The sequence below is a fragment of the Salvia miltiorrhiza genome, chromosome 3 (genome assembly GCF_028751815.1).
Source record: "Salvia miltiorrhiza cultivar Shanhuang (shh) chromosome 3, IMPLAD_Smil_shh, whole genome shotgun sequence".
NCBI classification, from domain to species: Eukaryota; Viridiplantae; Streptophyta; class Magnoliopsida; order Lamiales; family Lamiaceae; genus Salvia; species Salvia miltiorrhiza.
In genome coordinates, this window is record NC_080389.1 from 36,759,439 (window position 1) to 36,773,732 (window position 14,294).

The window sequence follows — 14,294 nt, forward strand, 5'->3', positions numbered from 1 at the left end:
TTTCAAATGAAAGACTTAGGAGATGCAGCGTACATCCTGGGGATCAAGGTCGTTCGTGATCGCCAGAAAAGGATGTTGAGCTTATCTCAAGCGTCTTACATTGATACTGTGATTGCTCGTTTTAGCATGCAAAATGCCAAGAAAGGCTTGCTACCTTTTAGACATGGCATTCCTCTGTCTAAGGACATGTGTCCTAAGACGCCTAGTGAGGTTGAGGAGATGAGGAAGATACCATATGCTTCCGCCGTAGGTAGCCTCATGTATGCGATGTTATGCACGAGACTTGATATTTGCTATGTCGTTGGCATGGTTGCAAGATATCAGTCGAACCCTGGACCAGGACACTGGAATGCGGTAAAGCATATTCTCAAGTACCTGAAACGGACTCGAGATTATAGGCTAGTTTACCAGTCAGTCAGTCTATTTCCTTTGGGTTACACCGATTCGGATTTCCAGGCTGACCGGGATGAGAAGAGATCTACCTCTGGTTATGTGTTTACCTTGGGAGGTGGAGCCGTATCGTGGCGGAGTGCAAAGCAGAAGTGCATTGCAGACTCCACCATGGAAGCCGAGTATGTAGCTGCTTCGGAAGCTGCTAAAGAGGCTGTATGGTTCCGGAACTACCTCTTGGATCTAGGAGTGGTCCCTAATTTGCCTAAGAGTATCATAATTTATTGTGATAACTCGGGTGCAGTGGCAAATTCTAAGGAACCCAGGAGCCACAAGGCGTCAAAACACATAGAGAGAAAGTACCACATCATACGAGAAATCGTAAACAGAGGAGATGTGCTAGTAGAAAAGATTGATACATTGGAGAACCTAGCTGATCCTTTCACGAAAAGCTTACCGCAAAAGACCTATGAGAAGCATGCTCGAGGGATGGGATTGCGGTTGATGCCACCCACTTAGAGAAAAACTTTCAGTATAAGTGGGAGAGATGAAGTGAAGTTTTTGTAATAGCTAATATTTAGACACATTGTATACTAAAAGTTTTGCTTTAGTATAAGTGGGAGATTGTTGGATTTGTATACTGAAAGCAAGAACTTTATGCTTGTATACAATGATTCCTGTTTTCACTATTCCTATCTCCTATCTGATTGTGTTCATGATTGCATATGTATGTTCTTTATCTCTGTATAAGTAGATTATATGGTGTGTTGTAGATCACAGAAGACCATATAATTGGAATAACCTTAAGAGATATAATATGATCACAGCCGAAATAACTCTAGGACAAGTTATTGGTTTAGGCTGCAGTATAGATGGAAGTAGTTTGTCTTGGCTACTTGTCTATACTGGTACGTCATTACGTATTGATAGGACCACAGTTTGAGATGTATTCTTCTATCTGACTTAAGTGAAGAATCAAGATCTCGGTGATTGATAAATCTTAATACTAATAAGTATTCAGATATATATATTAATTCGTATATCACTTTGACTTACTATGGGTGAAAGTTATATACTAACTCGAGTACTCTGTGTCTTGGGTGATAGCGGTTAATATATGATATTTGATTATCTGTATTAGTACCCGTATCCGGTATAGGATAATGACATCCCCTTAAGGAGCTCAATAAGGTTTATTACGCTAAACCCTGCAGGTTGATTAAGTTCAGGCGTAATAATAAAGTTTGAGTGGTACTGCTTAAGGAATTATTAAGAGATTAATTAATTTAAGCTGTCAGAGCTCTAATTAATTAATGGATGTCGGATATTTTAAATACGGAGATTTAATAAGTCTAAATACAAGCCCCGACTCATCACCGGCAATAAAGGGGTAAGTCAGTATCGGTTCTCTAGTGGAATGAACTGATATTTATAAATTAATTATGGTATGGGCTGACCATAGATAAATTAATTTATTTGAGGCCCATCTTTATTCCTTGTATCTGGTCCCTGGGCTGGCCTAATGTCTCCTAGCCCTAGAAGAGCCAGAAATCGTCCCTCACAAGAAAGGAGCGCCCCATACGTATTTAATTCTCTATTAAATACAGCTGTCAGCTCTCAGGAAAATACACTGATAAAAATTAGGGTTTTTGAGAGCAGAGTGAGGCGCAGAAACGTGAGTGATCTTTCTGCCTTGGGAATTTCCATAGCTCGTTGTCCATCCAACGTTGGGAATTGAGCGGGATACAGTCGAGAAGATCAGAGCTGGAGTCAGATTCTTTCGACACGATCATCAACAGTTTGTGCATCCGATTCTCAAGTAAGTTTTTCCTAACACCTGTGTGCAGCTGTTAAATTCATAGGAGCATGTTAGGATTTAATCGTTGTATGATAAATTAATAATAACCAAGAAACGATCATCGGGCAAAGTGGAACGTTAATTCAATTTAATATTCCTTCAAGAAATCCCTCTACAGTTTGAAGCAAAGTTGTCACAGCCCGCAATCCTAAGGATGGCTTAACCGGGGTTATGACTCGGGAAGGGGATTAAGAAGCGGGGAAAGAAAGGGGCATTTACTTAACAATCAAACATTTTACGAAAAGAGACATTTATTATATAACACTAGGATCATAACTGATCACTTGGACAAAAACAAGATGTTCGTTTGGGAAGGCTCGTCGAAGTGGATTACCCAACAAAAGAGTATCATACTTAATATAAAACATTAGCATAATCAGAGTATCTTGCAGCGGAAATACGTGTGAGTTATACATATGAAGATGTATACTCAAGGTTACATTATTATTTTATGTCAAAAGGTACATCCGCTCAACTCCACTCCATTCCATCACCCGCTCAACCTGCACATTAGGGAAAACAACATGCAGGACTGAGTAAAAATACTCAGTGAACATATGCCGAAAACATAACATTTTATCATAACATTTTATTGTACTGCCAACAGTAACACACAGGGTTTTACTTGAAGGACCCGTGCTTACTAAACATTTTCTTTCGTTTCATAAAGTTGGATGCGCATCCCATTTTCAGTCTATATGATCCATATCTGTTCCTTTTACACGCCGGGAAGGAGGCCTCCTTCCACGGACGCCAAGACCGGTCGCAAGCGACACACAGTCTCCATGAGTGTACACGTTAACCCTTACTAGCAAACCTTCGTCTAGCGTAGGGTCCGAATTCGATTTCCTTTATAGTTGGCGAACCAACACAGATAGGATACATATATAAAACATAAACATTTTTGGCAGACAATCATTCATAAACATTTCATTCACTTCATTTCATTTCATAAAGAACCGTTCATCATTTGATCATTTTCATAAAATCGAACTTAACAGTTATATCATGTCATTCATTTCATTTCGTATAAGAGGCCTGTATACAGGGGATCTCTATATACGTGTTTTAAGAAAGCCCACCTTATTCGTTCCCACTAGGGGCGTAGAGTTACCTCCTTCTTTAGCTTTCACTTCCCGTCTGGACCTTTATTGACGAAGAGTCGATAAGTTCGAGAAGAAAGTCGTGTAAGAAAGGAAGATAGGTCTCTAAACTAAACTATCTCCTTTAATGATTTTAGGGTTCTAGCATCCATATTAATCTTATCTCGTTCAAAACCTTAAACACAAAACATTTATCATATAACTAGCATTTAGGTTCGAAACTATTTATTCGAACATCAACATGCGCATCAATCCTAACTCGTTCTACTCACGCCATCAAGTCAAATATTCCGTCATTTAAAAACAAATCATATAATAACATCTAGACAAATTATATCATCATAGATCATGCTTTCTCATACATAAAACAATTTAATCTTTTTCAAATAATCCATATTAATAAGTCATTTGAAAAGAATTCAACAATTAAGAGTTTAACTCAAAAATATTTTATTTTAAAGACCGCTTATAAATAATTGAAATAAAAGGACTCCATTTAAATAATTAATTTAAAGGTTAATATATAATTAAATTAATCAAGCTCAATTTAAATTAATAATTAAGAGCTCAAATAATTTAAATGGATATAAGCCCAAATTAATTAGATAAATTAGATCCATTCAATTTATTTAATAAAGGCCCAAGCAATTAATTTAAAATAGGCCCAAGTCCATTAAATAAAAGTCTATCAGATTTTGGTAAAAGGGCCGAGCCCAAATTCTTTAATAAGAGAAGCCCATCAACTTAAATAAAAGCCCAAGCCCACTTTTAATTCTAAACCTAATTAAAACACACACTAAACACACTCAAACACACACATTCAAAGCTGCGCCTATCATCCTCTCTCTTTATCGGACGATCTGTCCGCCGCCGCCGCCGTTCAACGGCGGTGCCCGCCGGACGGAGGCCGGCGTCGGCTCCTCTCATCTCTCCCTGAACTCTCCCCCTCTCTTCTCCTCTATCCCTCTCGCCTCTATCGCTCATCTCTCTATCTCAAGACAGCCGGAACAAGGCGGCAGACAGCCACCTTCCACGATGCGCCGCCGCCTGGTTCTCCTCTCCGGCGACACGGCCGCCATCTCCATCTCCATCTCCATCTCTTCTATTTCTCTCTCTACACGCCCTGACTCTCTCCCTCTCTTTCCTCGATCTCCCTTCACCTCTATCTCTCTCTCTACACTCTCATACGCGCACGGACTCGGCGTAAGCCGCGCCGCCGCCGGAAACAAGACAGCAGACGTCCCACCGTGGTGCGCCGCCGCCTGATCCTTCTTCTCAGTCGGAGCCACCTCCGCCTCACCTGAAATCGGTAAACCCTAACTCCATGTTCTCTTTTCCTTTTTATTTTCCTCATCTTCTTCATTTTAATTAAAAGCTGAAACCCTCTCCTCTTTCCACTTTCTAGCAGAACAGAGCCAAGGCTCCGCTGCCTTCCGTTGACCATCGGCAGCCACCGCGGCTGCCGTCCCCTGACCTCGATTCACACACACACACAGCAGGGTTTCAAGCCAAGATGCAGTCGAACACTTAGCAAATAGGATTTGAGCATAAATCAAATACTGTAAATGATCAATTGTAAACTGTACACAAACATTCATTCATGTATATTAATCCTTCATGTAATTTCAGTTTCAAAATACATGTGTAAACGTATTGGTGATCGTTGGTTCCCTGTAAAATGAAATAGGGGAAAACCTTGGATTGGTGGTGAATGTTGCTTGTCTCTGCAGAATTGATATATCGCATAAGTTAGAATTTTTGTGAAGAAGAATTGAATGAGATGAATAATCTTCACTCTATTACCTTATAAAACTTGCTGCAGAGGTGGGAATGGGTGAGGTGAGATAGTGGAATAGGTTTTAAAGAAGCAAAATTCTATTTGGAGATTGACTTCAGAGGTGAAGAAAATTGTGAAGTAGTAGGTGAAGAAAATTGTGAACGTATTGGTGATTGGTTTAATAGAAGAATGAGAGGGATGTGGATGAATGAGAACCATATGTGCTTAATCTCATATAAACACTTTAAGATATATAAGCCTAATTCTCATTGAAGCATAAAATTCATTTGGGCTTGCCTCTAACATAAATTAAATAATTCATGGGCTCACTTTAACAATCAATTAAAAGATCTATATTTAACACTTCAATGTTAAATCCTCGGTAATAGATTAATGGACTCAAAATATATTTTGAGTGCATCATCCATTGAAAATAAAAATGAAAATAAATCATCACGTATATAAATCATCAAATTCATATAAGTTCATATTTTATTAATGGATGCCGAACCCTAATTGTCATAATAAATCCTTAATATGTCATTAGAAGATTTTAAATCCTCAATTAAAAGTTGGGTCATTACATACTATCCCCCTTAAAAGAAATTTCGTCCCGAAATTTGTACCGCAGAAAACAACTCTGAGTACTTCACTTTCCTGTTAGACCGTAGTCTATTCTTGACCATGATATATTCATAGGTCCCTTACTATCGGTATCGACTTAGTCCTTAGTACCTGAACTTCCCGATCTAAGATAGATTTGGATCTTCCTTCGTAACTCAAATATTGACTAATAACAATATTGTTCTTATGGATCATATGCTTTGAATCGTAAACATTTTTCTCTAATTGCGACACATGGGATACATTACGCACATTCTCAAAGCTTAGCGCTAACGCCAAACAGTAAGTTTTTTTTTTGGGCTCATCCTTTCTACAATCTCGTATGAGCCTATAAAACGGGGTTTAGGTTTACTCTTCACATTGAGTCCAATGATTTCTCTTGATGGAGAAACTTTTATGGAAATTATTTCTCCACTTTCACATCATAGGTCAATTCATCATTTGTCAACATATGACTCTGTTAATCATGGCCCCTATTTTATTCACTATCAAATTTTGACGGATGATTTCAATCATCTAGTCATTTCATCTCAACAAAGTGGTGATCTATATTTCCTCGCGTATAACGCCTCATTTGGCAACCTATCGATAGTCGATTGATAACTGATATTATATGTATCACAATGAGTGGGAAAAACATGTTCTCAGCTTTCACCCCGGTTTAGCTCAATCGTCCTTAACATACCTTATTAGAAATTTCTATGTCATTTAAGCGGAACTATAACGACTAATATCTCTAAAGCATTCTTAAGGCAACTTAAACAGTTTGTAAGGAGACCTACCATTTCGAGCATGTAGGCAGGTAGCCCAAAACGCCGTTATAAACTTTTATTCATTCTTCGACGGAATCTCGAGTCATGTGGGCATTCACTGCCCCCTTTCGTGACAACCTTTGCTTAAGTCTGAAGGGTTCGAAAAATCCATCTCGACAAAGAAATCCATTGGTTCGTTAAGGGCTCGGTTTGTCCCAAACACGACATTAAGCTTGACTTTATGAGCTCGAAGACTCAAAGTAACGATATGATATGTTGTAAAACCTTCACTTGCTAGCACGCAAGACATATTTCAACAAATGAGGTTACATCTCGTTTCATTTCTCCTAACTAGAATTTTTCTAGATCTTAATATATCTTAGTACTTCCTGGTGACAGTATATGGGTGCCATGGCTTTATCTTATTCTTAAGTTCATTGTCATGGAGATGCATATCTTCCTTTCAAAGAAGATAGCATTATCTGATTCGTCGTTGTAATTCTTGAAATTTCTTATCCTTATTCTTACTCGTAACTTCTCATCCTTCCTTCGTGCTCCTACCACAATTTTCCTCAAGCTGGGTGGTTTAATCACTTCTATCATCATCTTATCATATCTTAGACGAGGCCTTCCAGCTCACTGTATCATCTACTACATTGGTCTTGTCCATGTGATGGTTAATACCAAAATCATAATCTTTTTTCGGGTTCAACCCATCCTCTTTGTCTCATCAGCTACTACAAATTCCTTATCAGGTTTTAGAATCTCTAGCACTACAATTCAAAATCATCAAAACTCTTTATCATTAAACTATCATTTATACTCGACACCAATTGTTCGAGTGTCAGATACCAACATTTATGTGCGTTAATCATAACTCTCACACTCACTCCATTTAGACACATAATCGATATCAGACTCAAATAATAAATTATATCTTAACAATTTATCATGCTCATAGTTCTCGATTAAATCTCGGACTTTGTAATTAAATACTAAATTCCAACTATAATTAATTAACATGCTTCTCTAATTTATTTATCTCATTTAAACTAATAAATCTAATCCATGCTAATTTCTCATACTTAGCCATTTTATATGCATTTCTCATGCAATTCAAAAAAAAAAAAAACTCAATAACTTACTAATCATGCTCATCTCATAAATACTCAAATAATTCATATAGTCTTACTAACATAGCATTAACTCATATGCATTGCTAGTTCACTTACATGACTTCACATACTCCACATATCTCAACTTAATAAATCATCGAATAGTTAGAAAATTTGTATTTAATGGAAATAAATTCCAAAAATTTAAATACAAATATTTTTAATTATTCTAAACACATTGGCATGCTCAAAATAACTCAATTAAAATTGAGCATCGCTCGTCTCTGGCCTTATGACTCACGGCCTTCATCAAATTTGAACCTTGGTGTTCAAATTAATCTAAGTAAATTATACGTGAAATATTTAATAAATATAAACTCAAATCATTCAATATGTTCCAGAAAATGCCACTTCCTTGAGCAAAACTCACACCTACTGATTTTGCATAAATTCGTTCACCCAATAGTACTTGTGTACATGGTCCCTAAATGTTCCTTATGTTCATCTTCATTCTTGGAGTCACTAAGACGAACTTATCCAGGTGAAGGTAGAATACTCTATCAATGATGTCTATGAATATATCTGGTCATTTTGTTAGCCTGAATGGCACAACTACAAACTTGTAGTGGTCATATCCCGTTCTAAAATTTGTCTTGAGTATACCTTCTTGTATGACTTTTAGCTGATGATACTCGATCCTCAATTCGATCTTGGAAAACACACTTGCATCCTTGAGTTGGTCGAACAATTCATCTACCCTCGGTAAAGGATATTCATTCCTGAGTATTAGTTTGTTCCACGCTCTATTGTCTGTGCGCCTTTTTAAAGTACCATACTTTTTCATAACATACAAAATATGCGCTCCTGATGGGAATGCACTAGACATGATCAAACTTAGGTCTAGTCGTTTTCTGCAATTGGATCTTTAGGCTCTCCAACTCCTTTGGAGTCATCTTGTTCGATGCTTTTGATACACGTGTCGATCTTGGTACTAGGTCGATGGTAAATTCTACTTGTCTGTTGGGTGGCAGTCTTGGTAAGTTTTCCGGATAATCATAATGGAACTCACGTATAACTTCTATGTCCTCAACTGTCCTTTCGGTTCTAGCTCCTCCGTTTAGGTATACAAGGAAAGCTTGGTAATGTTTCTTATTTATCACCTTTATGGCTTGTATGTATGAAATAACTGGTATCCGCTCCTTATACTAATCTCGTGAAAACTTAAAGCGTCTATTCCTGGAGGTTTGAAGGAGATTTCCCATTCATTGCATAAATCATAGCATATAGTTCTCAGCTAACCAGTCCATTCTTAGGGTTACATCTACGTTCCATATTGGTATAACATCAAGTTATTCGCTACCACCTTAAGTGATCCTACATTCAATTACAGGTTCATATAACTACGTGTCACTATCGTCGTTCCTTCTATGGGTGAAAAGTTTTTCATGTCTTGATCGCTTTGTTCAGTTTGAATTTGTGTCGGTTGATCCTCGAGCATAACTACCTTGGCGTCTAGAGTTTTGTTGAGCAATTCAAAGTACGTAAACTCACTGTGGTTGGCGAATGCCATTCTTATCTCATACTTTAGGCCAAGGCGAAACTTCTTCGGGAGTTTTTTTTTTTTTTTTTTTTCATTGGTGTCCACCTATTGTGGGGCATAATGGACATGCCACAACAAATGTGGTCATACTCGGTCATAGATATCCTGTTTTGCTTTAGATTGAACATTTTCGTTTCTCTCCTCCTATCGCAGATATTAAAAAAAATATATATGTAATATGTGTCCGTCTTAAAGTCTTTCTAAGACAAGTTTGCTAACCACATTCTTGAGTCATTGCTTTTCTTTTGGCCTCCCACCAAAATCTGTAGATCTAGTCAACTGGAACGCAACACATGAAGTCTTTCTTGTGCGGTACAAAGAAAATCAAAGGTTTTCTTCATCGTCTTAATCTAGAGTTTACCCTCAACTGGATTCTTGGTTTCATAGCTATAACAAGCTTTACTCGAGAAAAAGTTCATCCATCTTTCGTAATGGTTTATTTTTGTCCTCATCTCGTTTCTAGCTTCTCATCTACCAGACATTCTATTTTTTAAAAAAAACGATCATCAATACATTCCTTTTCTCATATCACATGTGTAACACTTTTTCCATGATTCCATCGTGAAATCAGCATAGACAAAATAACTCAAGTCCTTATTCTCAAACCTTACGGTTTGTACTATAAATTGTTAACAAAAGGAGTGGTCGATAATAATCAGAGGAGAAATACTAATCTCAACTAATTTAGACACAACTGAAAGTCAATTAACCATGCTATAGTTTGGGTGACTTACTAAGTCAATATACTAACGCTTCTTAGTCGTATACATCAAAAGAATCTACTAGAACAACTCAAAAGTTGCAAAGGCTCAAATCTCGAATGATATAAAGTGTTGCAGAAAATTTGTTCAAGAGACTCAAATAAATAACCAGAGGGTAGAAAGGAGTAACTACCAGGTCGAACAAAATGACCTCGAGTGGGAACCCATCTGATTTTTAAACTGAAGTTGAAATACAGGGTTTATAAACCCAAAAGACATCTACTGAGATTTGGATCATGTGGACTGGCCAGGTCCAACATAATCACTTCCCAGTTACACGGGAAACATCATCCCGAACTTGGTAATTCTGGGTCTTCTAAACCCTCAAGATACTATATATAACAAAACTTCAGCTCGTAACAGTAAGCTAATAGCTGAAGCATAGGGTCCTATCTCTTAGACTTATATTCTGAACGTTCAACATTCTTCCATAAGTAGATATATTACAACATAGTAATGTAACAGTCCAACCATATTCTTTCTATAACTCATCATGAAACAAAGTTAATTCGATGTTCCTGTCATGTGTGAACTTTCGAACGTAGAGACTATGCTTAAAACCCTCGTGGTGTAACGTCCATCTTGAAGTTGTCTCATGCCACCTTTCGTTGACTTACTTTCAACGTGGCACGTATCTTTTCAGTATATCTTTGAGTTTCAACGAAACTACAGTCTCCCGAAGGAAACCAAAACACTCGAGGTGTTCAATCATTTTTCTCATTCAACATATCAACCATCTAGATTATAGGAATATCCTATTAATCCATCAATCTATGTTCTTTTCCAATTATGATCATGTAACCCATAGCAATCTATGTTCCTTGGAAAACGTGTCCATGTCCTTTCATTCATACAATCGTATCAACATAATATGCACAAATTGTGCCATAAAAAGGTAAAGCATCAACATATCATTCATAACATGCGTTTCACAATCGCATCCTTGCAACTGTTTAAAACCATAACATAATTAAACATTGTAACTTCAGTTACCTTTTTCTTTGATTGAGCGTGATGCAATGGAGTGTTGAGCGGTGTCGTTTGAACCCATATAAGTCTAATGACTCGATCTAGGCTTTACTTTGAAAGGAACTTCTAGGGTCCAGAGCAAACGAACTGCTCTGATACCACTCTGTCACAGCCCGCAATCCCTAAGGATGGCTTAACCGGGGTTATGACTCGGGAAGGGGATTAAGAAGCGGGGAAAGAAAGGGGCATTTACTTAACAATCAAACATTTTACGAAAAGAGACATTTATTATATAACACTAGGATCATAACTGATCACTTGGACAAAAACAAGATGTTCGTTTGGGAAGGCTCGTCGAAGTGGATTACCCAACAAAAGAGTATCATACTTAATATAAAACATTAGCATAATCAGAGTATCTTGCAGCGGAAATACGTGTGAGTTATACATATGAAGATGTATACTCAAGGTTACATTATTATTTTATGTCAAAAGGTACATCCGCTCAACTCCACTCCATTCCATCACCCGCTCAACCTGCACATTAGGGAAAACAACATGCAGGGCTGAGTAAAAATACTCAGTGAACATATGCCGAAAACATAACATTTTATCATAACATTTTATTGTACTGCCAACAGTAACACACAGGGTTTTACTTGAAGGACCCGTGCTTACTAAACATTTTCTTTCGTTTCATAAAGTTGGATGCGCATCCCATTTTCAGTCTATATGATCCATATCTGTTCCTTTTACACGCCGGGAAGGAGGCCTCCTTCCACGGACGCCAAGACCGGTCGCAAGCGACACACAGTCTCCATGAGTGTACACGTTAACCCTTACTAGCAAACCTTCGTCTAGCGTAGGGTCCGAATTCGATTTCCTTTATAGTTGGCGAACCAACACAGATAGGATACATATATAAAACATAAACATTTTTGGCAGACAATCATTCATAAACATTTCATTCACTTCATTTCATTTCATAAAGAACCGTTCATCATTTGATCATTTTCATAAAATCGAACTTAACAGTTATATCATGTCATTCATTTCATTTCGTATAAGAGGCCTGTATACAGGGGATCTCTATATACGTGTTTTAAGAAAGCCCACCTTATTCGTTCCCACTAGGGGCGTAGAGTTACCTCCTTCTTTAGCTTTCACTTCCCGTCTGGACCTTTATTGACGAAGAGTCGATAAGTTCGAGAAGAAAGTCGTGTAAGAAAGGAAGATAGGTCTCTAAACTAAACTATCTCCTTTAATGATTTTAGGGTTCTAGCATCCATATTAATCTTATCTCGTTCAAAACCTTAAACACAAAACATTTATCATATAACTAGCATTTAGGTTCGAAACTATTTATTCGAACATCAACATGCGCATCAATCCTAACTCGTTCTACTCACGCCATCAAGTCAAATATTCCGTCATTTAAAAACAAATCATATAATAACATCTAGACAAATTATATCATCATAGATCATGCTTTCTCATACACAAAACAATTTAATCTTTTTCAAATAATCCATATTAATAAGTCATTTGAAAAGAATTCAACAATTAAGAGTTTAACTCAAAAATATTTTATTTTAAAGACCGCTTATAAATAATTGAAATAAAAGGACTCCATTTAAATAATTAATTTAAAGGTTAATATATAATTAAATTAATCAAGCTCAATTTAAATTAATAATTAAGAGCTCAAATAATTTAAATGGATATAAGCCCAAATTAATTAGATAAATTAGATCCATTCAATTTATTTAATAAAGGCCCAAGCAATTAATTTAAAATAGGCCCAAGTCCATTAAATAAAAGTCTATCAGATTTTGGTAAAAGGGCCGAGCCCAAATTCTTTAATAAGAGAAGCCCATCAACTTAAATAAAAGCCCAAGCCCACTTTTAATTCTAAACCTAATTAAAACACACACTAAACACACTCAAACACACACATTCAAAGCTGCGCCTATCATCCTCTCTCTCTTTATCGGACGATCTGTCCGCCGCCGCCGCCGTTCAACGGCGGTGCCCGCCGGACGGAGGCCGGCGTCGGCTCCTCTCATCTCTCCCTGAACTCTCCCCCTCTCTTCTTCTCTATCCCTCTCGCCTCTATCGCTCATCTCTCTATCTCAAGACAGCCGGAACAAGGCGGCAGACAGCCACCTTCCACGATGCGCCGCCGCCTGGTTCTCCTCTCCGGCGACACGGCCGCCATCTCCATCTCCATCTCCATCTCTTCTATTTCTCTCTCTACACGCCCTGACTCTCTCCCTCTCTTTCCTCGATCTCCCTTCACCTCTATCTCTCTCTCTACACTCTCATACGCGCACGGACTCGGCGTAAGCCGCGCCGCCGCCGGAAACAAGACAGCAGACGTCCCACCGTGGTGCGCCGCCGCCTGATCCTTCTTCTCAGTCGGAGCCACCTCCGCCTCACCTGAAATCGGTAAACCCTAACTCCATGTTCTCTTTTCCTTTTTATTTTCCTCATCTTCTTCATTTTAATTAAAAGCTGAAACCCTCTCCTCTTTCCACTTTCTAGCAGAACAGAGCCAAGGCTCCGCTGCCTTCCGTTGACCATCGGCAGCCACCGCGGCTGCCGTCCCCTGACCTCGATTCACACACACACACAGCAGGGTTTCAAGCCAAGATGCAGTCGAACACTTAGCAAATAGGATTTGAGCATAAATCAAATACTGTAAATGATCAATTGTAAACTGTACACAAACATTCATTCATGTATATTAATCCTTCATGTAATTTCAGTTTCAAAATACATGTGTAAACGTATTGGTGATCGTTGGTTCCCTGTAAAATGAAATAGGGGAAAACCTTGGATTGGTGGTGAATGTTGCTTGTCTCTGCAGAATTGATATATCGCATAAGTTAGAATTTTTGTGAAGAAGAATTGAATGAGATGAATAATCTTCACTCTATTACCTTATAAAACTTGCTGCAGAGGTGGGAATGGGTGAGGTGAGATAGTGGAATAGGTTTTAAAGAAGCAAAATTCTATTTGGAGATTGACTTCAGAGGTGAAGAAAATTGTGAAGTAGTAGGTGAAGAAAATTGTGAACGTATTGGTGATTGGTTTAATAGAAGAATGAGAGGGATGTGGATGAATGAGAACCATATGTGCTTAATCTCATATAAACACTTTAAGATATATAAGCCTAATTCTCATTGAAGCATAAAATTCATTTGGGCTTGCCTCTAACATAAATTAAATAATTCATGGGCTCACTTTAACAATCAATTAAAAGATCTATATTTAACACTTCAATGTTAAATCCTCGGTAATAGATTAATGGACTCAAAATATATTTTGAGTGCATCATCCATT

The 14,294-nt window shown here is 37.7% G+C and overlaps 1 long non-coding RNA gene across 1 annotated transcript; it reads right to left on the reverse strand.

Moving 5' to 3' along the window:
* Nucleotides 1–11,216: 11,216 nt before the first annotated feature.
* On the reverse strand, nucleotides 11,217–12,366 carry LOC131016566 (uncharacterized). The gene is made up of 2 exons (XR_009099080.1): nucleotides 12,066–12,366; nucleotides 11,217–11,486 (listed from the first exon to the last, which is right to left on the reverse strand). It is a non-coding gene; the product is annotated as an uncharacterized LOC131016566 (long non-coding RNA).
* Between the last annotated feature and the right edge of the window lie 1,928 nt (nucleotides 12,367–14,294).